Genomic DNA, 26,073 nt, shown 5'->3' with positions numbered 1-26,073 from the left:
ACTTGCTAAAGAGTGTGGGAAACAATGCGTGTGTTCAGCAGTTGCTTCTTTGTGTGTCCATTTCTTCCTACATGGACACTTGTGTGATTATTTACTTGCTAAAGAGTGTGGTAAACAATGTGTGTGTTCAGCAGTTGCTTCTTTGTTTGTCCATTTCTTCCTACATGGACACTTGTGTGATTATTTACTTGCTAAAGAGTGTGGTAAACAATGTGTGTGTTCAGCAGTTGCTTCTTTGTGTGTCCATTTCTTCCTACATGGACACTTGTGTGATTATTTACTTGGTAAAGAGTGTGGTAAACAATGCGTGTGTTCAGCAGTTGCTTCTTTGTGTGTCTAGTTCTTCCTACATGGACACGCGTGTGATTATTTACTTGCTAAAGAGTGTGGGAAACAATGCGTGTGTTCAGCAGTTGCTTCTTTGTGTGTCCATTTCTTCCTACATGGACACGCGTGTGATTATTTACTTGCTAAAGAGTGTGGGAAACAATGCGTGTGTTCAGCAGTTGCTTCTTTGTGTGTCCATTTCTTCCTACATGGACACGCGTGTGATTATTTACTTGCTAAAGAGTGTGGGAAACAATGCGTGTGTTCAGCAGTTGCTTCTTTGTGTGTCTAGTTCTTCCTACATGGACACTTGTGTGATTATTTACTTGCTAAAGAGTGTGGTAAACAATGTGTGTGTTCAGCAGTTGCTTCTTTGTGTGTCCATTTCTTCCTACATGGACACTTGTGTGATTATTTACTTGGTAAAGAGTGTGGTAAACAATGCGTGTGTTCAGCAGTTGCTTCTTAGTGTGTCTAGTTCTTCCTACATGGACACTTGTGTGATTATTTACTTGCTAAAGAGTGTGGGAAACAATGCGTGTGTTCAGCAGTTGCTTCTTTGTGTGTCCATTTCTTCCTACATGGACACGCGTGTGATTATTTACTTGCTAAAGAGTGTGGTAAACAATGCGTTTGTTCAGCTACTGATTCTATGTCTCTCTAGATCTTCCTACATGGAACCGTGTGAGGTTATTTACACGTGCAGACAAATCTTCAGACTCCACTAAGTGTAGAATATAATGTGGGAGACACATTTCTCTTACTTTTTAATGTGAGCAGCAACAATACTTGACAATGTTCAGGGACTGCAGGATGGAGGCCACACTACTGCATACACCATGGAGCGGACCCCAATTTCGTGCCTGCTGGGCGGGGTTGTAGGTTCACTGTAGGAGGCCCGGGGGGGATATCCCCAGATTAGCAGCCTCCATCTGTCTTGCTGGGCATGTGGAGCCCCTCAGATCTGCCATGATTCCAGAAGATTCTGATAAACTTCTGCTGCATTTAGCCCACAAATGGGGAGGCAGTGTCCCCCACCTGAATCGAGACTGGGAAGCATTCAGGGATCAGGGTAAGGTGATGGAAAGGGGGGTCTACAAAGGGGGGGCTGTCAGTGGAAATTTCAGAAAACTTTGGGCAGCTGGGGCTCGGGGACCACTTAAGGGATTTGACAAGGTGTCACTGTTGGGGCGTTCACCTGTGGGACGATGGAGCGAGTAGGTGCAGACCCCTCTCACGGATCACACACCTGGGTGATGGGATGGTTTACTACCAGCTGTAAAAAACAGTGTGTTCATTGCATGGCCCACAGCTTTTTGTGTGGGAGGTTGGGGGGCTTGGTGGGTGCTTGGGGTGCAGTATGATGCTTGCATTTATTTGTTTGGCTATGCATAAAATAATAAACAAATAAAACAACAATACAAATATGTAACAACTCAGCAAATATCATCGTGTGTTTGCTTCAAGTAAGACGCCCCCAATAGGAATAGACGCACACCCCCAAGCGTTCAGTTCAAATTCAATAAAAAAAAGCCTGTGATGTAGGCAGCATTATTTAAGCACATAGATAAAGCATGAACACACATCGCACCAACATATTACAACTCAATAAACTGCCTTTAAACATATATTTACCTCCTTCTTTAGCAGATTAAGGTGGTGCTGACAGAATGGAGCCCTGATGGGTCGAACTTTATTTTCTGGGCTTGAGAAATGTTTACAAAGATGTGAAGGTTGGTGCATGAAGAGGGGTAGTTTACTGACCCGGGGAGAGTTAGTTGTAGCCCATAATCCCTGTCTTGTTCTTGTGTCCTGGGGCCCCTCGTGGTGAAAAGCAGGGCTACCTGCATCTCAGAAGGGTTGATTGACAGGTGTGATGGCAGGTTGTAGGCTGCAGCAGTCAGGCTACACGTGCATTTAGCGCATTAGTGATTCAAGGGGCCCAGGGTTCAATGTCTTCCTTATAGAGACCCATAGGGGGCCCCATCTGGGCTGGGGTGAGTGCACAGGGTTAACTTTATTAGCCTCAGACACGTCACGGAGCTCAAATCTGATGTCTAAGGGGGAAGTAATCTAAAGAAGGGTCGGAGCGGTGCTTGTTTTGTGATATTTACAAATGGAAAAACTTACTGTGAACACGACCATGGGTCCGCGAACATTGTGTATTTATCCTCAAACCATGGGATATCAATCGTGTACACCTGTACAACCCCTCCGAGCATGAAGTCTCCCTCCTTATAGTAGCGCTGCTGGAAGCTGCTCTTCAGGGCGCAGCCAGATGTTTGCGCCACAGCTTCCCACAGTGAACAGTGAGGCACCAATGAAAACAGCGATAGACTCCACCACAGCACACAGGAGCAGCTCATATCCGGGGCTTGCATTGCTGCTGGTGGTGGAGGGCAGGGAGTGAATGACGTCACACAGAAGCAGACTGATGCACCTGCAGAGTGCGTGGATCTGTGACCTCTGGATCTGTGACCTCTGATGTGGATCTGTGACCTCTGACCTGGATCTGTGACCTCTGATGTTGATCTGTGACCTCTGGATCTGTGACCATTGACGTGGATCTGTGACCTCTGACGTGGATCTGTGACCTCTGACGGTGCCTCGATGCCTTCTTCTTCTGCTTCACCCTGAAAACTGAAACACAAACTCCCTTCAATAAACAAAAATACAGCGTCACATAGAGATGGCTCCTGCTCTCACACAGTGATTCTGAAGTGTCAAAGGGCAGCTGTCTATCTATGGCTTCACCCATGATGTGTGCCTGATAGTTAGAGCCTCGAGGCGCTAGAAGTATAACCCTTCCCCTGGACTTTGGGTCGCAGTGCAGATGTCTGTCTCCGGCTTCAACCAAGCTGAGCCTCTGGTGATTAGAGGCTCTTACTTCCCCGTGTCCCCTCATAAAGTCACCATCTCTTCCACCATAAGGTTTGACTTTGCCTTCTCGGCACATTGCATAACTGGGGATACCTGGTGTTCGATTAGTGCCCAGATCAAGGGCCTGTAATCTCCTCAAAGTATTTATGTAGTTTCTAATGTATTGATATTTAGATTAATGTCTTCCCTTTACATAGCACATAGAGGAGACATGTCCCCTGTACTGATGATCACTCAAACTTTGCTCAGTTCTCACGGCAGCTTCCAATGGTGAAGGAAACAAAAGTAAACACTCAGCAAGATCCAGGCTGTGGGTCGATCAAGGATAACCTCTCTTTATCTTCCCCTACTGTGCACCTTTGTCTGTCTTCACACTTGCCCTCGACCTCCTCCGGGTCACCCCACTGACCTCTGCTGGGTCACCCTAACCTCATGGACATTTATTGATTCTGCTCGATTTGTGGAGCTCACATTTCTTTTCCATCAACTCTCTTAATCCCTCACATGACCATGTGCCGAGGGTCACACGTCCACATGCACTTCTGCCCGAAAGGGTCAACTCTGCCAGTCTGCCCACCACCTCTGATCTATAGTGAGCTGCAGGAACAATAACAGCAGATAAAAAAGTGAGAACTGAAACAAGTAAATCCCCGGGCATATATATGACAGGTGGACCCTCATGGACCCGCTGTTCGGACCCGTTCCCCAGGCTACCTGAATAGAAGCTGGCACTGGTGGAAGACCCCCACTCCTGTGTGCCCGCCCCCTCCTCCTACCAAAGTCCTTTGAAACATCCATCTAACTTTAGGACCCACTAAAGAGACATTAAAGCCCTTTTAAAAAGCAGTTACTTTTAAGCAAGCAGCAAAACATCATTTATGTCAAGGTTTCATTTTGTTTTCCCTTAAGCATCTCCTTGCTATTGACACTTGTTTAAAACATTCTAAATTTTCTTCTAATTGTCTCCCTTCTCTGTCCTAAGCAGTCAATTCGATGCTGCAAAGCAGAGCTCTTCTTATCACTAATACAAAGTCCAGCTAAACAAGCACAAGTAAAGCACACAGGCTGAGCACTGCTCACATACCTCCAGTCTGGCTTCACAGCATCAGCACTTCTGCTCTTGAACAAATCTTCCTTCTTGCAGCAGAAACAACACCTAAGAGTCTGTGAAATGGGGCAGCAGGAAAGACTGCACATGGGACAGGCCATGCCCTCTTCTTATAGACGAGACCAGCTCCATGTGATGAAATATTGCATCAGGATGACAGACTTCCACTTCAACCTATACATAGACTGCAGGTTAGAGCACCTGATGGAATAAGAGCACAGTCGATTATTCCATTTTAATACTGCATTCTGAAGGGGATACTGAGTAAAAACATGTTTGTATCTTGAGGTTTACATCTCTGAGGTTTGCAAGGAAGAGCATATGGGTAAAAAAGAAATTGTCGAATTGTACAACCATCATCACTGATTTAAGGAAGTTTTCTGGTCCTGATACGTGAAGGGCAACTTACACTTTAGTGCAAGTTTACGATTGTTTTCTATTCACAAAGATATTTTACGAGTAGTATCTTCAAGACTGCCGAGTCTCTGCACATGAAAAGATCAGACTGTCCTATCTTTTATGTGTAGAGACTCAGCTGTAGTAAAGATACTACTCGTAACATATATTTGTGAATAGCAAACAATCATAACCATACACTAAAATATAAGTTACTTTTTGTGAATCAGGCCCTATATTTGAAGACATTAAAGAACTGACAGAGAGGATTATTACAATTATACCTGCAGCACTGGTGTTTGTGCTAAACTGACCCAGCCTTTCAGGACAGGTCAACAGAGCAATTTACAAAGAAAATGCATAATACAATAATACTTGGAAAAAGGAGAACTTCAGATTGATTTTAAGATAAAAAATAAAAACAACACACATGAGGCTTACAAAGGTTTGACCACAGGCTTCAGAATAGATATTGTAGAAATAAGAACATATAAAATATCTAGTAATACGCGCCTGACTTAGAGGAGGGAAAGATCTGTCCGTCAGGCTGACTAATCTCTGTCCACTGTACTTGTAGTTTGGGCTGATGGACAGCTGTCTGTTACAATGAACAATGGTCTGTCAGCGAATCCTCACTCCTCATCACTGTTCACCCTCATCCACCATTGGCGGATACAACTCCATCACATTGGTATGTCATGCACCTGTCCACCACATTTAGAGTGGGATGGAGGGACCTTCAATGCAGGGGACAGCACAACTTATAAGAATCAAATGAACTGAACACCTGCAGCTCACTTAACATAGGACACTCCTCAAAACACAGAACCATGGACCACTTACAACACAGAACATCAGCAGCAGAACTATGCCAACTTTTCTTTTCACAATGTTTGGATGGAGACAACAAAGATTCTCCAAAAATGAGGTAACTGTTAAGAGGGTGAGACACTCAGGGTCAACCAAGAGTTGTTTGGAGTCCTGGTCAACACAATCATGATCCAGAGAAGGCAACTGTGCAACAGAAGAGTGGATCAGGTGAATGCTGTCCGCACCACCAGACTCCCACAGGAGAACATCTGCAAGTGGTGGAATGGCCTGGTGGGAGAGTCCATTTGATAGACTTCAGGGCACATCAAGTTGCCCTGACATTTGGTGGTGATTCTACAAAATCTCACAGCCTCGTAAACTAGGGGGAGTTTTGCTCATACTCCACACTGAAGTCATTACAGGAATTCCAGGTGGAATGGAGACTGGTATGTATAAATATTAGCCCTCTATCACCAACAAATTAACCCTGTCCACACTCTAAAAACCCTGGGGCATATTACCAACAACTAGCGATAATTTTTGTCTCTAACTTGTTTAGAGACAAAAATTATCGCCGCACATCGGCGATTTTTATCGCAGATAAACCTTGGTATTACCAAGGTTTATCGCAAATGCGATAAAAAACGGCCGCAATGCATGAATATCGCTGAAAAGTCAGCGATATTCATGCATTATCGAGCAAATGCTCTTAGCCATGTTATCCACCTACCATTGGATAACATGGTGAAGAACTGCTCAGGGCAGGTGTTAGCTTTTGGAGATATTCGCGCTTAGCGCGAATATCTCCAAAAGTTGGTAATAGGAGATAGCGATGTTAACGACTGTTTCCAGTCGCTAACATCTTGGCACGCCCACTTTGCATGTCATTAGTGATAAATATCACTGACATGCAAAGCGGGGCCCAAGATGGTCGCTATCTCCTATTAGCTGTCGCTAACCGGTGTTAGCGACAGCTTGGTAATAGGGAGATAATTTTATCTCCGCTTTCTTGGCTTTTAAAGCCAAAAAAGCGGAGATAAACCTCCTTGATAATATGCCCCCCTATTCTCTACTCCAAATCTGTACACTAATGGGCACTTATTCACACATTTGCTAAATGATGTACTCACTACATACCTTACCTAATCACAATCTACCATTTCTTCACTCTGTTAAATCATGTTCCTTGAAGCTACTCCTACTAGAAACACTTTTTACTGCAGCAACATCATTTGTTGAGCACAAACCTCACCTTCTCCCATGCAATGCGTACATCTTATAATTTACTCATAATATAGTAAGATTTTCACCTATGATCTTATTCTCTCACAGCCCTCCTACCTAATCACAATCTGCTATTCCTTCTACTTTATTGCACCATTTTCCTTAACACAACTTGGGAGAAAGAGAATTATTGTGGTGTATAGAAGCCCACCTCATGTAATTAGGTCACTATTTTATGACTTATACAGTCGAATAAAGCTTTCTTGATTGGTTGATTCACATCTTGTTAGATCCAGTTAAAACTTTCAGTAATTAAAACTTGAACTCAGCCCCTGGGGTGGCCATGCTATAGAGCGGAGAGGCATAATGCGCAAGGGGTGAACCAACTGTGTGGTGCTCCGGAAGTCCTAACAGGGATGCTAAGAGAAGTACTCCCTATTAAAAAGAAACCCAATGTGAGCCAGGACACCCTGGAAAACTTGCGACCCATCTCTCTGCTGCCTTACCTAGCGAAAGTGGCGGAAAAAATAGCTAATAAACAACTTATGGCCCATCTGGAATCTAATAATGTTCTTCATAGCTCTCAATCTGGCTTTCGGACGGGCTACTCCACAGAGACAGCTCTTTTGAGAGCGACCGAAACTCTACGGGCAGGAGCAGATGAGGGTCATACCATGGCTCCTATTATGCTGGACCTCAGTGCCGCGTTTGACACTGTAGCACACTCCATCTTGCTACAGTGTCTAAACAAAGCCGGGGTCACCAAGGCAGCACTGGGTTGGCTGAGGGCGTTCCTCATAGACCGCTGCTTTCAGGTTCAGAGAGGTACCTACCTCTCAGATAGCATAGCCTTAGAACAGGGGGTGCCTCAGGGCTCTGCCCTGAGCCCCACCCTGTTCAATCTTTATATGGCTCCGTTGGCAGATGTGGTTCAATCGTACGGCATAGAATTAGTCTCCTACGCCGACGATACCCAACTGCTTATTTCCCTGTCCCAAGCGCCCACCATAGCAGCTGCCAACTTCAAAACCTGTATGCAGGATCTTGCAGGTTGGATGAACCAACACTGCCTGAAGCTAAATGGCTCTAAAACAGAGGTTTTAGTGATAGGAGGAAAGGATGCTAGCTGGACTAAAGAATGGTGGCCACCCTGCCTTGGTCCTGTACCCACTCCTTGTAAGGAAGCAAAGAACTTGGGTATTTGGGTTGATCCAAAACTTTCTTTTGATGGTCATGTTCATAAAGTAGTAGGGAAATGCTTCGGGGTTCTGAAGACCCTTAACCATACTCTGGACCTTCTTCCTCTAGAGGCCAGGCGAACCATGACCCAAGCCCTAGTGACCTCCCGAATAGACTATGGCAATGTGCTACTTTTAGGAACAACGGAAAAGAACATCAGGAGATTGCAGGTGCTCCAAAACACGGCAGCACGACTAGTCCTCAGATTACCCAAAAGAGCAGCCTCTAAACCTACCCTGGCGGCTCTACACTGGCTTCCAATAAAAAAGAGGATCTTATTCAAAGCTCTCTTAATGTGCTATAGGATCACCTCGCACAAAGCCCCTCCTTACCTGACAGATCTAGCCATCACCTATGAGCCTAATAGATCTCTTCGCTCTAGGGGAACAGGTTTACTTAAAATCCCCCGGATAAAAAAAGCAAGAATAGGAGGCCGCTCCTTTCGTGTGTTGGCAGCCAACAAATGGAACTCTCTTCCAATGAATATCAGGCTAGCGGACACTGAAACTAAATTTAGGAAACTCTTGAAGACCTACTTGTATACCCTCTAGTTCCAGCTTCTCACTAGCATCTGCCTCTCTCTCCACAGCGCGGGGACACGCCGGGATGGCGTCGCCATGCGCTTTATAAACCCCTTTATTATTATTATTATTATTTAGTCCCAAGAGCCTTAGGAACAGCCATTGTTGGTCACGACTCACACCAGCAAAGGCCACCAGCACGTTCAAGGCCAGGTCCCAGTTAGTAATGTTCAGCTTGGTATTTCAGGAAAGTCCTCTCACAGCTTGTTGTGGCCCTGTGGCTTATACAGGAGATCAACCAACTCTCCTACAGTCCATTTCTTTGTAATCCACTTGATAAAAGTTAGAGCAGGTACAGCCCTTCAGCTATTCGCTCAGGTCCCAAACCACAGGTGAAGTTCAGTAGTGTTCTACAGCGGGTGCCAGGGGATGCCACATTAATGCTTAGTGCTAGGTTGTGGGTGACTCCTGGTCACTCCCTAGATTAGTAGAGAAAAGTTCCAAAGGGTAATCCTACTTACCTTTCCAGCAGTTTGCAGCAGTCCCTCTGTCATCAACAGTAAACATTCCTCAGTGTACTTCACTCACTAACTCCAAGATGAAGAAACCCTTCTCCCCTTGTTCAGAGCCTGTGAGCCTACCCAGAGTTGTGGCTAGGGTAGTAAGCAGATCTCTCCCCAGTGCTTATGTCCATGTGTGACTTTCATCTTTCAAACCATAGGGTGTATTTAAGAACACCACATACCATAGCCTTATAGGGGAGTTGTCAATGAGGAGTTAGGCAATTTTTGCATGTTCTACGGGTCAGAGCATATATACTGGAACCAGATTAGCAGTCTCTAAGTACACACACTAGAAAAACCTGCAACATCAGTCCACAGAAAATGGTGTGAAAAGAGGCACTTTCTAAAAACCCCTAATGAAAGGTGATGTGCTTCTCCCCTCTCATCTGCATTAGCCACCGGGGATGCTTGTCGTTAAGTTGAACCTAGAACTGAGTCCCAAACAGGTACGGATTTTGGGGGCAGATATTTAGAAAAATCACGAAACTCAATGCACAACACAACTTGTTGTGCTGAGCTGCATGAAAGGGAGAGTTCAGTTATGCACCATATCTTTGAAGATATGGCTCATTCCTGTTGTCCGCCTCTGCTGGTCCACAATCCACAGTGAAGCACCCGTGCAGGCACCCTTGTGCCATGGTGAAAGTGTGCCTGCATTACAGGTAGGATTGCTTCTGTGCAGGCAGGGACCCCTTACTGCACAAAAACAATCCTGATGGGTATTTTCCTTTTTTAAAGTGTGCTGCAGAAGGCTGCACACTTAGAATGAGGGAATGGAGAGAAATAAAGTTGTTCCTCTTGTGGGAAGGCATACAATTCTGAAACATCCCCACCTACCAGTGTTGTAAATCTGAGAATGCTTCAGAATAGACATGTGAGACCACCCATGTACCACACATGTCCCTCCCACACCATGCAGACTAACGCAAAGCAACGCTTGCACTGCCTTTCATTACTCCAGGCTTAGCAAGCTCTAGATTTACCAAGATCCCTGATCATGGTCCCCCCACTGTCACTCGTTCCGCAGGTCTCTCAACTCTGCAAATTATGTCCTTACTCCTCTGCTCTGCGTATATTATTAGCCCAACACTCATTTTTCCGTTGCCTTTTTGCATTGCCTTAGCCTTGCATTGCTGCTTTAGTTTATATATCTTTTGTTCGATGTGTTAGCCATTGTAGTGTAGTAATAGTATCTGCAGCCTTTTACTCCGCGTTAGACTTTGTACTGCATATTACATAGCTACTCACAACCCCACACGCTCACATACTCTCCCACACCCATACAGCCACCCACCCACTGACCCATAAAGCCACTGAAAATTCAACTCACAGAGCCACGGGCACAGCCACTCATGCATTCATTCACTCACTCAATTGCCCACTTACACACCTACAGAGCCACTGACACATCCACTCACAGATGCACAAAACCACTCACATAGCTACTCACATACCCATTTATACACTCACTCACACAAACAAACACTCATACACCCACACACCAAATTACAGACTCACAAAACCACTCACACACCCACTAACAGACCCAAGCAGCTACTTATACACCCACTCACATATATACACAGCCACTGAAATCTCCACTCACACACTGTTCCACACAATCACAAACCCATTTGCATACTTACACACCCATTCACACATTCATATACGCAGTCACAGACCCACAAATCCAGTCACACCCCCATTCACAAACCTACACAACCACTCACACACCCACATGGACAGTCACACACTCGCCCACACACCCATGCAGCTATTTAAACACTTTTCACAGATGCAGAAAACCAGTCACTCACCCACTCAAAGACCCTTAAACCCACTGATACTCTCACTTACAAAGCCACCCACAGAGCCATTCACACACCCATTCACATACTAACACACCCACTTACATACCTACAGAGCCACTCACACACTCAGAAAACCATTCACACACCCACTCACAGAGCTACTGACACACCCACTTACACTCACATTCACACACACACATCCAGTTACACACTCACACAGCCATTCACACACCAGTCACAGACTGACAAAACCACTTACACACCTACTCACACACCCACACAGCCGCTCACCACTCACATACCCATGCAGCCACCCACATTCCCACTCACAGAGCCTTACACTCTCACTTACCCACTCATAAACCCACACAGCCACTCACACACCCACACAGACACTTACACAAACTCTCACATACCATACAGCCATGCACATGCCCACCGTATTAAATATGTTAGTGTTCTGCATGATTGGTTTTGGGTGGGAAAAGATCCGCAGAGCTGTTGTGGAACTAAGATGTATTGTTGTTTTGTGTTGAATGTGTGATTTTGGTTGGAGATCTGAGATGGATTTGAGTGATATATTTTTTAAAGTATTTGAAAATAAAATAAAACCAGTGTTTTTGGAAAAGGGTTGACTCTGAAAAGTGTTTATGATGTATACATGATAATTAGACATAGAATATGGTAAATAGAGCCCATATTGTGGTCACGGAAAAATGCACAAACAGTTTAATTTGGCATGTTTCCTAGATTTATGGACATATGTTGGTTGACTACGGCCCAGAAAACAAAACGTTGGCCCACGATCCAGACTCTGGTGACTTTGGAGACAAGCAGGAGTAGAACAGTGGAAAAGGCTACAGCAGAATGAGGAAGTTTTGAAGATTAAAGGCAGATACAATGGAGGACAGAAAATAAAATACAAAACAACACATTTGATTTGATAGCGGAGATGTGCAGGGAACTATAATTGAGTAGTGACTTTAACATAAAAAAGTAACTACCTCTGCGATTGGCTTTGGAAAAAATAAAAGTAATGTTGATTGATCTATGCTTGGAATTTCTTACAGTCAAGCACATCTGCTACAATTACGGTGAAGAGAAAGCCTCGAGAACTTTTTACCATGCGATAGTTATAGACATTTGGAAACATGGTTCTCCACTATTGCATCTTCTATAGACTCGCATGCTTGAATCTTCCCAGCTGTCATGGTGGGAGTCCCATTGTAACAGTAAAAATAGCAGTACTGAAATATTAACATAGACCTCCATAGAACAAGAAAACACAATGTATTAACCTTTCAACATCATTTTATAACATCCAAAGTGCATCAAATCAGAATAGAGACTTCAGAGTACCCTTCGCCTACAGGGCCACCATACCTCAGATTTCTTACCCCACATCATGTGATGGGAAGTCTCTCTGACCTTTGCTCAGTGAGTTTAACTTTTGATCTCCAGCTTTCAGCTTCTGCTATGTGGTAAATAAATAAATAATACCTCTATTTTTGACTAGATATAACAATAACAGATAGCTCAATAAATAAGAGTCAAGATTCGAGGTAGTAGGAGTTTGCAGGTTTTAATACAGCATAAAGGACAGGAACAGGACAACCTGCACGGGCAAGATCTGGGATGGCTAGCAACTTTTAATAACAGTGCACAAGCATATATAGTTAAACAAAATACATGGTGTTCAATACAATAGGCGTAGCAGTGGGCGGGGCCTGTAGCAGTCGCGAAAGATAAGGCGGAAAGTAGGTGTAACAAGAGGCGTGAACAGGGCGTATACATAGACATGTGATGTAAACGTAACGGAATATGTCATAAATGGGGCGGAAACATGGAGGGGGCTACCTAAGGAGCCGGGACCTCTAACCTAGTGGTGCGCGCAAGCTGGCAATGACGTGTAACTAGGGAGAAGCTGGGGGCTATGACTTCTGAGCTAGAAGGAGAGACGAAAGTCTGGAGAGTCAGAGCGACATGTACCTAAACACTATCTAGTATCTGATGTTTAGAGAACATGTTGATAGAATCCAAAAGTTATCAGGGCAAAGGCTAACAGACACTAAGACTGGTGCATGCATTATTCTACATGTAGTGTGTGTTGAGGAATATTAAATGACCATAAATACAGTATTTCTCTTACATGGAGACGTAAAGGCTAGACGATGACTGAAACTATTGATGCGATTCAGTAGCTTAGGAATGCAGAGAAGGAGAGCTGGACTGATAACTGGAATCATAACATACTCTTGGCAGACTGACAGGCAGAGCCAGGCCGAGCCGGGCACTGTGAGGCAGGAAGTAAGTGAAGGGTCAGGGATACAGGTGGGGGCTGTATCGCTCCTCGGAGAGGGTTCAGGAGACAGGGGCTGAATCTGAGTCCGGGCCCTTTTGAGGCCTAGAAACGGAGACTTTTCAATGAATTTAACGTGCACACTGTAAAACGTGGCAACATAACTTTACATAGGCCTGATGCTCGTTGTATTCACGAAAACTAGGAACTGGCATACTAGAGATGGACACAGCTGTAATTGCGTCTTTAATCGATCATGAGGAATACATATGCATATTAATCGTGCACATATAACATAACATGGGGAACACGTAGGGACACAGAACATGGCAAAATTTACTTTTCCACATTCCCTCCTTGTCACTACGTTTCCATCAGGAAACATCAATATTCATGATACCATCTATCATTTCATACAGTATCATTTGCTCGTCTCGAATTTTCTTGGAACGGGATCTAGGACGGGACTTGGGACTAGGAATACAAGAGGTAGCACAAATGCCGCAAATCGCAGGGCCACATTGTATACAGAGGCAGCAACTGAATATGATCGCTACTGCAATACCTAGAAATGACAATACTTTCCATCCCCAGGCAGAAATAATACTCCAAAACCAACCGGACCATGTCCAGGTGCCTGGATCCTGGTGTAACTGATGGTCAATTTTATGAAGTCTGGTTATAGCTGAATAAACAGACGGCGCGTTATTTGGAATGAAAATGCAGCAACTAGATCCGATGACTCTACATGCTCCTCCTCTATCGGCCAGTATGACGTCAAGAACGAGACGATTTTGGAGCACGACAAATCTCATAGCAGATTGCTCTTCGGTTAAGTTACCTAGGGCAGAAGCAGTCTCATTCACTACTGCTTCAAGGGTTCTGGTTAATCTACGTATTAACTTACTATTCTGGATAGGTCCTATAAAGAAAAAGAATCCTTTATTGAAATCTGTATACTGTTCTAGAGCAGTTTCAGTTTGATCGACAATCGGGGACTCAATCTCCCTTCTATGTCTAATGTGTACTAGATGTGTGTTTCTATGATAATCAGACGGGGCTAGGAAAACTGGTGGCAGTAGGAAGGCAATGTAACAGGTTCCCTCCCAATCGAGGGGCAGACGAACATATGCGGTCTGACCACAAACAAAATAAGAATGACGTGAAGCTTTAAAAATAGATTTCCCACTGTCACTATACTTGACAATAGTAGTACAATCACTATGTCCTACATGTACGGAACCATTATTTCTGACACATAATTCGCCTTTGACTGGTAATACTGAAATAGCAGGTAAGTCTGGAGTAGGATCAGACTGAACATTCAGAACCATGAAATTCGAAGAATAATTACCCAAATTATAAACTTCATTTTCTAGATCTAACCCTGTTCTGTGGGGAAGACCTTGCTTGTCTGGAAAACATGTACTGTTCAGAAGGGACATATCAGTTGAGGATGACGTTAACATGGACCAGGCTCCACATGAGCCATTATGTGAGAACGGATAAGGAAACAGTGGCAGAACTCCCTTCGGTGTCTGGAAAGGGGGGAGTCGACCACACACCCAACAATTTGTGGCATTGCTGGTCTGGTGTGAATAATGTAACATACGGATAAATGAATTGTTGCGCATAGCAAGACGATAGGATAGTTCGTGAGGAGGCAGATCACTAAACGTGTGCTCTACTGTAGCATTAGAAAACATATTTACATGAGAAATTGGAAAACATAAATGAAATGCATAACTCGTGCAGGTAACCATTAAGCTTAAAAACAATATAAAACTTAGAAAAACGATACATCGGATAGAGTTTTGACTAACTCTCTCACTATGGGGGTCTATTTCATACATGTCAGATACCTGTCTAACCGTTTCACCTAGAGGAGTACTTAGACAATTAAACTGGCTGACTTATTTTACTAGACCGTAGCTTACTTTTATACTCCTGCTGCGGAGTTTTCTCTAACAGGGAGGGCTTGATATCAATGTCATTTGTGGGACAGTCCTTAAGAATAGTATCTTGGCAGTCTTTAAAATCTTGACAATCCTTGGAAATGTTCTTGGAAACAGCTTTTAGTCCGTGAAATTTCTTGACGTGTGACAGATGCACCCACCCCTTCCTGCCTTCCAACTTGACGGCAGTACGGGTGGTTAGAAGGACTAACTTCGGCTCCTTCCAGCGAGGCTCCAGCGGACTTGAACGATCAAAATTCCGGACAAGCACTAGACTTCCTGGAACGATTTCATGCGGTTTCACCTCGGTATTGTCTGGAAATGAGGCGGCAACCTGTGAACGACAAGAGTGTAGGGCAGACATCAAGGAAGCTAGGTAATCTGTCAGCATATTACTGGAAACATCTGTAATACTTCGGGGTCTAGGTGTACCCCACATATTCGGGGGACGGCCGAATACGACCTCATAAGGGGACAGACCTGATCTGGAATGTGCGATCATGCGCATATAAAATAGGGCGACTGGCAGAGCTACTAGCCAGTCTACACCTTTCTCTTTACAAACTTTGGCGATACGGATTTTTAGGGTCTGGTTATGTCTCTCTACGAGACCGGCTGCTTCTGGATGGCGTACACAATGGAACTTCCACTGGTACCCTAGTAAAAGGGAAACATGCTTCATGAGTTCAGATGAGAATGGCTGGCCGTTATCAGAATACACGACCCTAGGGAGTCCATAACGGGGGAAGAATTCACGAACCAGCTGCTTGGCAGTGGTCGCGGCCGTATAATCTGGGACTGGATATGCTTCTGTCCACCTGGACAAAGCGCATACAACTACAAGGACATACTTGAAACCTCGACATCGCTCCATCTGAATATAATCCATCTGGAGGACTTCAAAAGGGTGGTCAGGGGGCTGGAATCCACCTTGTTCCACCGGGACACTTTTACCTGGATTGAATTGACAACATATCATACAAGTACGGACTTTCTGCTTGGCTGCAGCTCGTAAATGCTTGTTAAACCAAATGTTCTGGATACTGTCTAACATGGCTTTTTCTCCTAAGTGTGCAGGACTATGTGCGGTATTGATAATGACTTGAACCATTGAGTCGGGGAGAAACCATGTGGCTCTACCCTTCGTCAACCATCCCTGATCTGTCTGGACCCCTCCTTGTTCGGACCATTTCTTGATTTCCTCGGGAGTAGCATGTAACTGGATATCTATGACATCCTGAGTAGGGTCCTTAACTGTCATACAAGTAGTCTGTTCTAGAGTGGATGTCGGTGTCTTGTTAACTGGTATGTCTGGTGTCTGTGCTGTAAGCTTGGCTGTTCGATCTGCTAGATCATTACCTTGGGAAATAATGTCAGTAACTTTCGTATGTGCCTTGCACTTCATGATAGCGATAGATGTCGGTAAATGTATTGCATCTAACAGAGCTTGAATAAGGAACCCATGCTGAATCTTGGGTCCATGAGAAGTCATGAAACCTCTCTCCTGCCAGAGCACTCCGAAGTCGTGTACGACTCCGAATGCGTAGCGTGAATCTGTGTAAATATTAACTTTCAGGTTCTTGGCACGTATGCAGGCTTGTGTCAGAGCAACTAGCTCTGCTGCCTGAGCAGACAGGGTGTCAATACGGTGTGTTTCAATATCTTCAGTGTCAGTAGTCACTGCATACGCGGCTACTAGTTCTCCTGTACTCGTTCTCATACATGAACCATCCACATAAAGTGTCAGGTCGGGGTCTGGTAATGGAATATCTGTCAGGTCTTGTCTCGGCTTAGTCATAGTGTTAACTACTTCCACACAGTCATGTGTGGCAGGATTTGAAGTAACTGACGGTAACAGTTTAGCAGGATTTAGAACGTTGCAGCGTCTGATTTCTATGTGTGGCTGGAACAGTGTCAGTTCATAACCTGTTAAACGTGCAATTGTCAAGTGCTGAGTCTGTGTTCGGTTTAAAAGAACTTCCACGGAGTGTGGAACTTGTACTGTCAGGGAATGTCCTAATACTATGGAATCACTTTGTCTGATAGCTAGTGCTGTGGCTGCAACTGACTTGAGGCACGCAGGCAGAGCCTGGGCTACTGGATCTAGTGTACTCGAAAAATAAGCACAGGGCTTGTATTGTCCGGCTTGATCTTGTGTGAGAACAGATAATGCAGTACTATCACGTTCTGTGACAAAAAGTGTGAAAGGCTTACTGTAGTTCGGTGTAGCTAGGACAGGAGCTTGGCATAAGGCTTTCTTTAACTCATTGAAACTAAGTGTATGTTCAGATGTCCAAGGGAGGACAGTCGATACGGCTGCCTCCTGTGTCGTTAACTGTATCAGTGGTTTAGCTAGAAATGCATACTGAGGAATCCATTGTCGGCAATAAGAAGTGAGGCCGATAAAAGCACGTACCTCCTTCTGTGTCTTGGGCTGAGGGAGACTCGCTATTAACTGGATACGGTCAGGTGTCAACTGCCTACCCCACTTGGACAGTAAGTGGCCTAAGTAGATCACTTGCTGGACACAGAATTGAAGCTTTGAAGGAGACACCTTGTGCCCCATCTCGGCTAGGAAATACAGGACTGTAAGCGATGCTCGCTCGCAAGCATGTTCAGAACGGGCTGTGATCAGTAGATCATCGACATATTGGAGCAGGGCAGTGTCAGTTGGCATGTAAATATTGTCTAGTTGTCTCTTAAGTGCTTGACTGTAAATGCTAGGACTTTCTGTGAAACCTTGAGGAGCTCGTGTGAATTTATAGCTCCTTCCATTTAAACAAAAACCGAAAAGGTACTGGCTGTCTGGATGAATTGGAACACTGAAAAATGCGTTTTTGAGGTCTATGACTGTGAAAAATGTAGCCTCAGAATCAATGGCTGTCAATAGAGATGAGATATCTGGGACTACTGGATACTGGGGGATGATACATTTATTGAGTTCTCGAAGATCAATCACTAATCGATATACTGGAGGTGCATTTAGATCAGTACGTTTCATGACTGGAATGATAGGAGAATTACATACATTGGAGTCAGTTTCTACAACTACTCCTTGAGCCATAAGCTCGTCAATAATTTTGGATAAGGCTGCTACAGCCTCAGGTGGCAATCTGTACTGTCTGATTCGTGGCAAGACTATACCTTGCTTGAGAGTCACACGATGAGGTGTGATTTGCATAAAACCAACATCAGTTGGACCTTGCGCCCATAGATGCTGCGGAACATTAGACAATCTTGGATCAAAATCACGCAAAACATAGTGACCCTTGAAGTCACGTAAAAACAAACGTATTCCCTCTGGGGAACAACAAATAACTGCACCTAATTCTTTCAGTGTCTTAATGCCTAACAAATTTTCTGGACATGACTTCGTAAGCAGTAGATCAGTAGTTCGGGACAATGGACCTACTTCTAGAGTAACTGGTTTGGAAATCTCGTTAACAATTGGCTTTCCTGAAAATCCAAGGGAAACATTTCTAGAGCCTGAGAGCGGAGCCCCTGGAACCTCGTCGTGACTAATGGTAGTCCTACTTGCCCCTGTATCAATCAGAAACTTTCTGTCTTTCCCTAATACTTGATTGTGAACATAGGGACCTTCTTGATCTACAGGAATCTCGATGAGAGGCAAGCCTACCTCCCTCTCTAGGCTGTTTCATGAATACGCTTGATACTCTGGATACTCTGTCTGTGCATACTGGTACATCTGCTGTGTAACATGCTGTGTTGCAGCGATAGGCTGCGGTGCTGGAACTGTCTGTTGTGCATTCTGTGGCTGAGAAGTCTGTGAAACTTGTTCTTGTCTAGGCGGACGTGGTCTTTCTTTAGTTTTACCAGTGGCTATGTTGTGTTTCAGAACTGCACACTCGTTTATAAAATGACCTGGCTGTTTACAATAATTGCATGTCCCTTTAACGGGAGCTGCAGGATGACTGGCTTGATTCGGACCCCTCTTCTGACTGTCTTGAGGAACAGATTGTGCAGCTAGTACTTTCATTTTCGTGTCTTTCATACGTCTTCTCTCGTGTTCTTGCTCTTCTCTGATTCTATTCTGGTGATACTGGAGCATCTGTAACATCTGGGACGGGGTACTAGCTTGCCAGGTACTTTCGACTTTCAAAACTCGATTCTTAACTTGTGGACTTGAATTCTCGACTAATTTAGTAACAAAAAGATGAGGGTATGACTCACTACTCGTCTTCAAACCACTGTTGATGCTAAAACATTTCTCAAATCTAGAATAAAAATCACTAGTATCTTCGTCTTGTTTCTGTTTACAGGCTGAGATTGCATCCCAGTCTTCCTTTTTAGTGGCTAATAATCTAGGTAAAACTTGTATTAATAATTCTGGTAATTCTTTACATTTGTCTCCAAGACCGGTACCTGGTACTCGTATCTTATCTTCAGCTTCTAGAGCTGTCCAATCGATCTTTTTCTCTCCCACCTCCCAATCTTTTTCCTTGAGTTTTTCGTATACCCCTGCGGGCAACAGGACTTTTAACATTTTAATAATATCTGGATACGTGTATTCTCCCATACGGAGCATGTCTTTTAATTCTCGGTGGAACCCTGCTGGATCTTTGTCGTGACAGGGAATTAATTTCTTCATCTCTAAGAGTTCCATCTTGGTAACTGGGGTGTAAACAAATACTCGTTGCATTTCACCATCTGGTGTCCTAACTGGGTGTACTTCTCGTAACGGATGCTGCCTGTCTATGTAAAACGGTTTACTTTCTGGAGGTGAGACATGAACAAAATGCGGGTTCAAAAACGTTCTGTATTTGTGGCGCTGTTCTAGAATGACACTAATTAAATCAGTACCTAAACCTTTCCATCTATACTGGAGTAACTCGTTCAGGACATCATGTAACGGACCTGGATCAGAATGTTGACCCTCATACAGTGTAATGAGGTGTTGGATCATATACATACCCACCAGTCGCTGCTCGGCTGGGGGCAATTTCAGAAACATTTGTGCCACTATTTCGTCTGGAAAAGTGGTAGAATCAGTAATCCATCGGACTGCTGATCGGGCTAGTTCTTGTTCATGCATAGTACTTACATAACTTCACTATAACCGATTCGTGATTTCAGAATTTGATCGGTAGCTTGAAATACTTGTTCTAGAGAGCCTTGTTCCGGTGCTGGAAGATGAAAGACTTTCTTGTGTTCTAGGCGTAAATGTCGGTCTGGAAATCTAGATTTACCTCCATACGCTATTCTGGCGGTAATCTCGTCGTCTACCTCTTCAGTAGAAGAGTCATTTTCTTTCTCGCTTACTTGTGCTTCTTTGCGTTGTTCGTGTAACCTTATTATTTCTTTACGTATTTTCTTGTACATACTCTCTATACTATTGAGTGTCTTGTGCTTACCCTCGGCTATATTATCACTCCACTTTGTCAGAATTCTCATTTCGTTCGGATCTTTAGTCGGGGAATCTTGTTCCCGTATTAAACAATTGATCAGAAACTTTAATAACATGAACTGGATCTCAGATTTCCTGAGAGACATGACTTCAGCAATACTTTCTGGATCTTGTCCTGTACGAATGAAACGATACATTCTGTCTAGATCTTCTTTCATATTCGGTAGGGTGACCAAATACTCGGACACCTGCCTTATACGTACGGAATATATAACCATACTATCCTCGCCTGGGACTGGATCATAACAGCATTCAGTAAGAAGTCGCCTGATTTCTGCAATGGACTTATATTTAGGCGTACGCTGTAACGCACGTTCATGTAACTCGACTGCCCCTAGACGTCTACTCGGCGGCGGGGTACCAGGAGGACCTCCTCCCGCGGCCCCTAAACTGGAATCGTCGACTGATTCTCTTCGAGCTGGCAGAGTGACTGAAGTAGCGGGAATTTGTACTACGGGCTGGACCGGGGGTACCGTAACAGGTACTGCAACAGGTGCCCCGGTGGCTGGAAGACCATGAATTACATTATTCACAGGAGCTGGTGGAACAGGATTTGCATATTCTGGGACTGTGTCGTCCAAATAGGACGAGAGAAAAATATCAGCTGCGGTCGGTTTGTGACGCAGATTGGTCGGAACTAAAGGTGGCGGAAAATTACTGGATGCTTCCGGGGTTGCTTTTGGCAAGCCCTCGGCAAGAAGAGGGTACATACCCTTAATAAGGGCATTTCTCTGCCTGTCTGACTGTTCGGTTTTAACTCGTTCACCTATTTCGATTAGTTCCTTTTCTTGGGCTTTTTCTAAGGATTCTCTACTTAATTCTGACTTTCTGATTTCTTTTTCGGTTCTTTTATGAGATTCTTTGCGCCATAACTCGATGGCATCTTTCTGTGACTGTCTGGCTTTCTTTTTCCATAATACTTCTTCTACTCGCATGATGCACTCGGCATCCCATGTACCCGATACGGGCCATCTATACTTTTCTTCTAACTGTTTGGTGTACTCCACCCACAAATCTAGATACAATATGGCACTTATGCCATGCTTTTGATACATAAAATGACCTGGACTGTCCCTAGGCGGGACAGGAACTGCTTCTTCTAACAGACCTTTTCTAGTTTTTAACTGACGTAACTTGGAAAACAATGGCATGACTGGGCTGGAGTCTAGACACAATACAATACACAATGAACACGATGATTACTAAACAACACATTCATACCACGACATTGAAATACATGAATGACATTTAGGATAACAGTTCGGACAAAACACTACCTGGAATACTGAAAACAGAATACATGAATTTCTCGAGAACAGAACGGACTAGAACAGAAACTAGATGCACTGCTAAAACAGTACGAAACTTACCGGTCTCATAAAGAGACACGTCAGGACCCGCATCCACCTAAGTGGACACTTCGTGTTGGATCTGCGTACCCAAACCCACGGACCAGAGACAATGCAATTGACCCTGTCTAGATACTACCCCAGCAATGGTACTCACCGGGCAGCAAGAACGGAAGGCCTCGGACTGGACTGGACTGCTTCGACGCCGGACGGACGAACTTCGGACTTCTGTTACGGGTGGGCCTCCGGATACCTCGGACCTTGGACTCTCGGCTTGGGCTCTGGTCGGGACTCGCCGCATTCCTCCACCGCCTCGTCTGGATGCTGGACCGCAACCTCCGTCTCCTCCGTGGGCCTGAGGGATACTTGAAGCAGAAATATCTGCACGTGCACGGTATGGTTCCGTCATGGCTGCAGAGGATCAGGGGGCTTGCGTGGCTTCACCGGCGCGTGGGGAAAGGGCAAGTCCCTATTCGGGCGCCATTATGTGGTAAATAAATAAATAATACCTCTATTTTTGACTAGATATAACAATAACAGATAGCTCAATAAATAAGAGTCAAGATTCGAGGTAGTAGGAGTTTGCAGGTTTTAATACAGCATAAAGGACAGGAACAGGACAACCTGCACGGGCAAGATCTGGGATGGCTAGCAACTTTTAATAACAGTGCACAAGCATATATAGTTAAACAAAATACATGGTGTTCAATACAATAGGCGTAGCAGTGGGCGGGGCCTGTAGCAGTCGCGAAAGATAAGGCGGAAAGTAGGTGTAACAAGAGGCGTGAACAGGGCGTATACATAGACATGTGATGTAAACGTAACGGAATATGTCATAAATGGGGCGGAAACATGGAGGGGGCTACCTAAGGAGCCGGGACCTCTAACCTAGTGGTGCGCGCAAGCTGGCAATGACGTGTAACTAGGGAGAAGCTGGGGGCTATGACTTCTGAGCTAGAAGGAGAGACGAGAGTCTGGAGAGTCAGAGCGACATGTACCTAAACACTATCTAGTATCTGATGTTTAGAGAACATGTTGATAGAATCCAAAAGTTATCAGGGCAAAGGCTAACAGACACTAAGACTGGTGCATGCATTATTCTACATGTAGTGTGTGTTGAGGAATATTAAATGACCATAAATACAGTATTTCTCTTACATGGAGACGTAAAGGCTAGACGATGACTGAAACTATTGATGCGATTCAGTAGCTTAGGAATGCAGAGAAGGAGAGCTGGACTGATAACTGGAATCATAACATACTCTTGGCAGACTGACAGGCAGAGCCAGGCCGAGCCGGGCACTGTGAGGCAGGAAGTAAGTGAAGGGTCAGGGATACAGGTGGGGGCTGTATCGCTCCTCGGAGAGGGTTCAGGAGACAGGGGCTGAATCTGAGTCCGGGCCCTTTTGAGGCCTAGAAACTGAGACTTTTCAATGAATTTAACGTGCACACTGTAAAACGTGGCAACATAACTTTACATAGGCCTGATGCTCGTTGTATTCACGAAAACTAGGAACTGGCATACTAGAGATGGACACAGCTGTAATTGCGTCTTTAATCGATCATGAGGAATACATATGCATATTAATCGTGCACATATAACATAACATGGGGAACACGTAGGGACACAGAACATGGCAAAATTTACTTTTCCACATTCCCTCCTTGTCACTACGTTTCCATCAGGAAACATCAATATTCATGATACCATCTATCATTTCATACAGTATCATTTGCTCGTCTCGAATTTTCTTGGAACGGGATCTAGGACGGGACTTGGGACTAGGAATACAAGAGGTAGCACAAATGCCGCAAATCGCAGGGCCACATTGTATACAGAGGCAGCAACTGAATATGATCGCTACTGCAATACCTAGAAATGACAATACTTTCCATCCCCAGGCAGAAATAATACTCCAAAACCAACCGGACCATGTCCAGGTGCCTGGATCCTGGTGTAACTGATGGGCAATTTTATGAAGTCTGGTTATAGCTGAATAAACAGACGGCGCGTTATTTGGAATGAAAATGCAGCAACTAGATCCGATGACTCTACATGCTCCTCCTCTATCGGCCAGTATGACGTCAAGAACGAGACGATTTTGGAGCACGACAAATCATGGGGAACACGTAGGGACACAGAACATGGCAAAATTTACTTTTCCACAGCTACATTCAAGGTATTGTTGAACTGTGTCTTTGCCTTTCTTTTAAAATTCTAGAGCCTTGAAAAGCTCTGTTTGTATGCCCTTCAAGACCTGTGGGAGGTACAGACTTTTCTTGGAAGACCCCTACAAACAGTGTCCTTATTGCCTCTACCCTGACCATGAACCCAGATGCAAATATTGCTGTTCTTTTTCAGCCAAAATCCTCTTAGATAGGGAACGAAAGCTGCTCTCTGGCTCCAAAAAAGAAAGCTGCTTCAGGCTCGGAGTCTAAACGTGACAAAAACCTCATTGTTCCTATAAAAAGAGAAAGGAAAATGGTACCTCTTTTCACCAAAGGATAAAAGGATAAATCTGAGGAAAAATACCACAAAAAACTTCTGGCACAGACTTCAAAATCTTTTTAAATGACAACGTTTGCTCCCAGACTCCTGTCATTGAAGATTCTGACATCTATGAGGAAAGCTGATGTTTTTGCACCATGGATGACCTCATCAGTGACGGGCACTACGACAACGGTCCAGACATCGACAACAGAAGTGTTGTCAGGCTCTCAACGGAGACTAACCATGTTGTCAGTGTCAACAATATCATCACCGATGACAAGGATTTGCCACCTTCCACCGGCCCATCGACAGAACTGCTGATGGCTGCACAGCATCGATGATGTTGCAGATAGCTGTATCAGCGACGGGTCCGTTGAAGGATGGGAACACCAGCTTTCTGCATTCACTGAAACAAATGCAGGGCTTTTCTAAGAATTACCCTTTTCCTTCAGCTCGTCTATTAGACTTTCAAGAGTCTGAGGCTGAAGACTTGTTCAGCACTGCATACAGTCCATCCCATTTAAGGGTCAAATCTCAGGACTCGGGCGATGAAGACATTGAGGACAATGATCCATCCTCTTAAATTGCAGGGGAATAATCTTTTTAGGCTAGAGAACCTTCTTCTGTACGGCGACCTGATGCCTTCCAGGAGTGTTACCCCTAAGATGACTGAGAGGAGGAACGCCATAACTTTAGGCAACGACCAGTAAATATTCTGGTATTTTTGGTGTCAGACTTACATTATATGATAGATGCCTATTATAGATTCTTTCTAGACACTAACGCTCCACAAAGGACTCCTCCTCCTCAAAAAGCTCTTATTAATCTGGCTGGCCAAATCCACCGGAGAAAGGGTATAGCTTCCACCGATAATCATCAAGGAGGACACCCAGGATGTGGATCAGCAATAAATAGCGGAAGGTGAGATCCATACTGATCTGGACGTTCATGATGTATGGCATGACTATATAGGTCCTGTGCCACCATTGTCTACCCCTTCTTCTGTGGATTCACCATCTGCAGATATTGATGGTTTTCATTATGTTTTAGAGCCTGCCACCAAGCACATTGATCTACCTATGCCCGCTAAAGAGGCTGAATATTTTTTGTATGACTTCAAACCAGGCACTCAGCGTCCCATCACGGTAATCCCCATAGTCGATTGTTTGGGGCAAGTTTTCCTCAAGCTCAAAAACACACCTGCTTCCATCCCAGAGGTTGTACCAAAGCTAGACAAAAATTAAAAGGCCCCTGACTACTCACCCACATCTCTCATTGGTTATCCTAGCCCCAATTCAGTCATAATGCTGGCAGCACAACGGCAAGCCAAAAATCCACTATCCCCTTGTACAACTCCCCCTGACAAAAAAAATCTCCATCTTGAAAACATCAGAAAGAGGTTCTCTGCTCTGGCGGCCACTTCCATTAGAGACTCCAATTCCACGGCCATCCTAGGGAAATGTGACCGACAGATGAGGTTGGACATTTTCTCACTGTTGGCATATCTTCTGAAAGGTAAAAAGAAGGAGCTAAGGACATTCTGTCTGAAGGGGAAAAAACATCTTTAGAGATCAAACGAGATCACCATGGATGTGTCAGCCATCGCTTTTTGCCAGATGGCAGGAGCAGCGGTGCTACGCTGACAGGGTTGGTTGAGAGCAACTACCTTCCATCC

The sequence above is a fragment of the Lissotriton helveticus genome, chromosome 2_1 (genome assembly GCF_964261635.1).
Source record: "Lissotriton helveticus chromosome 2_1, aLisHel1.1, whole genome shotgun sequence".
Classification (NCBI taxonomy): Eukaryota; Metazoa; Chordata; class Amphibia; order Caudata; family Salamandridae; genus Lissotriton; species Lissotriton helveticus.
Note: the sequence above shows the minus strand (reverse complement) of the source record.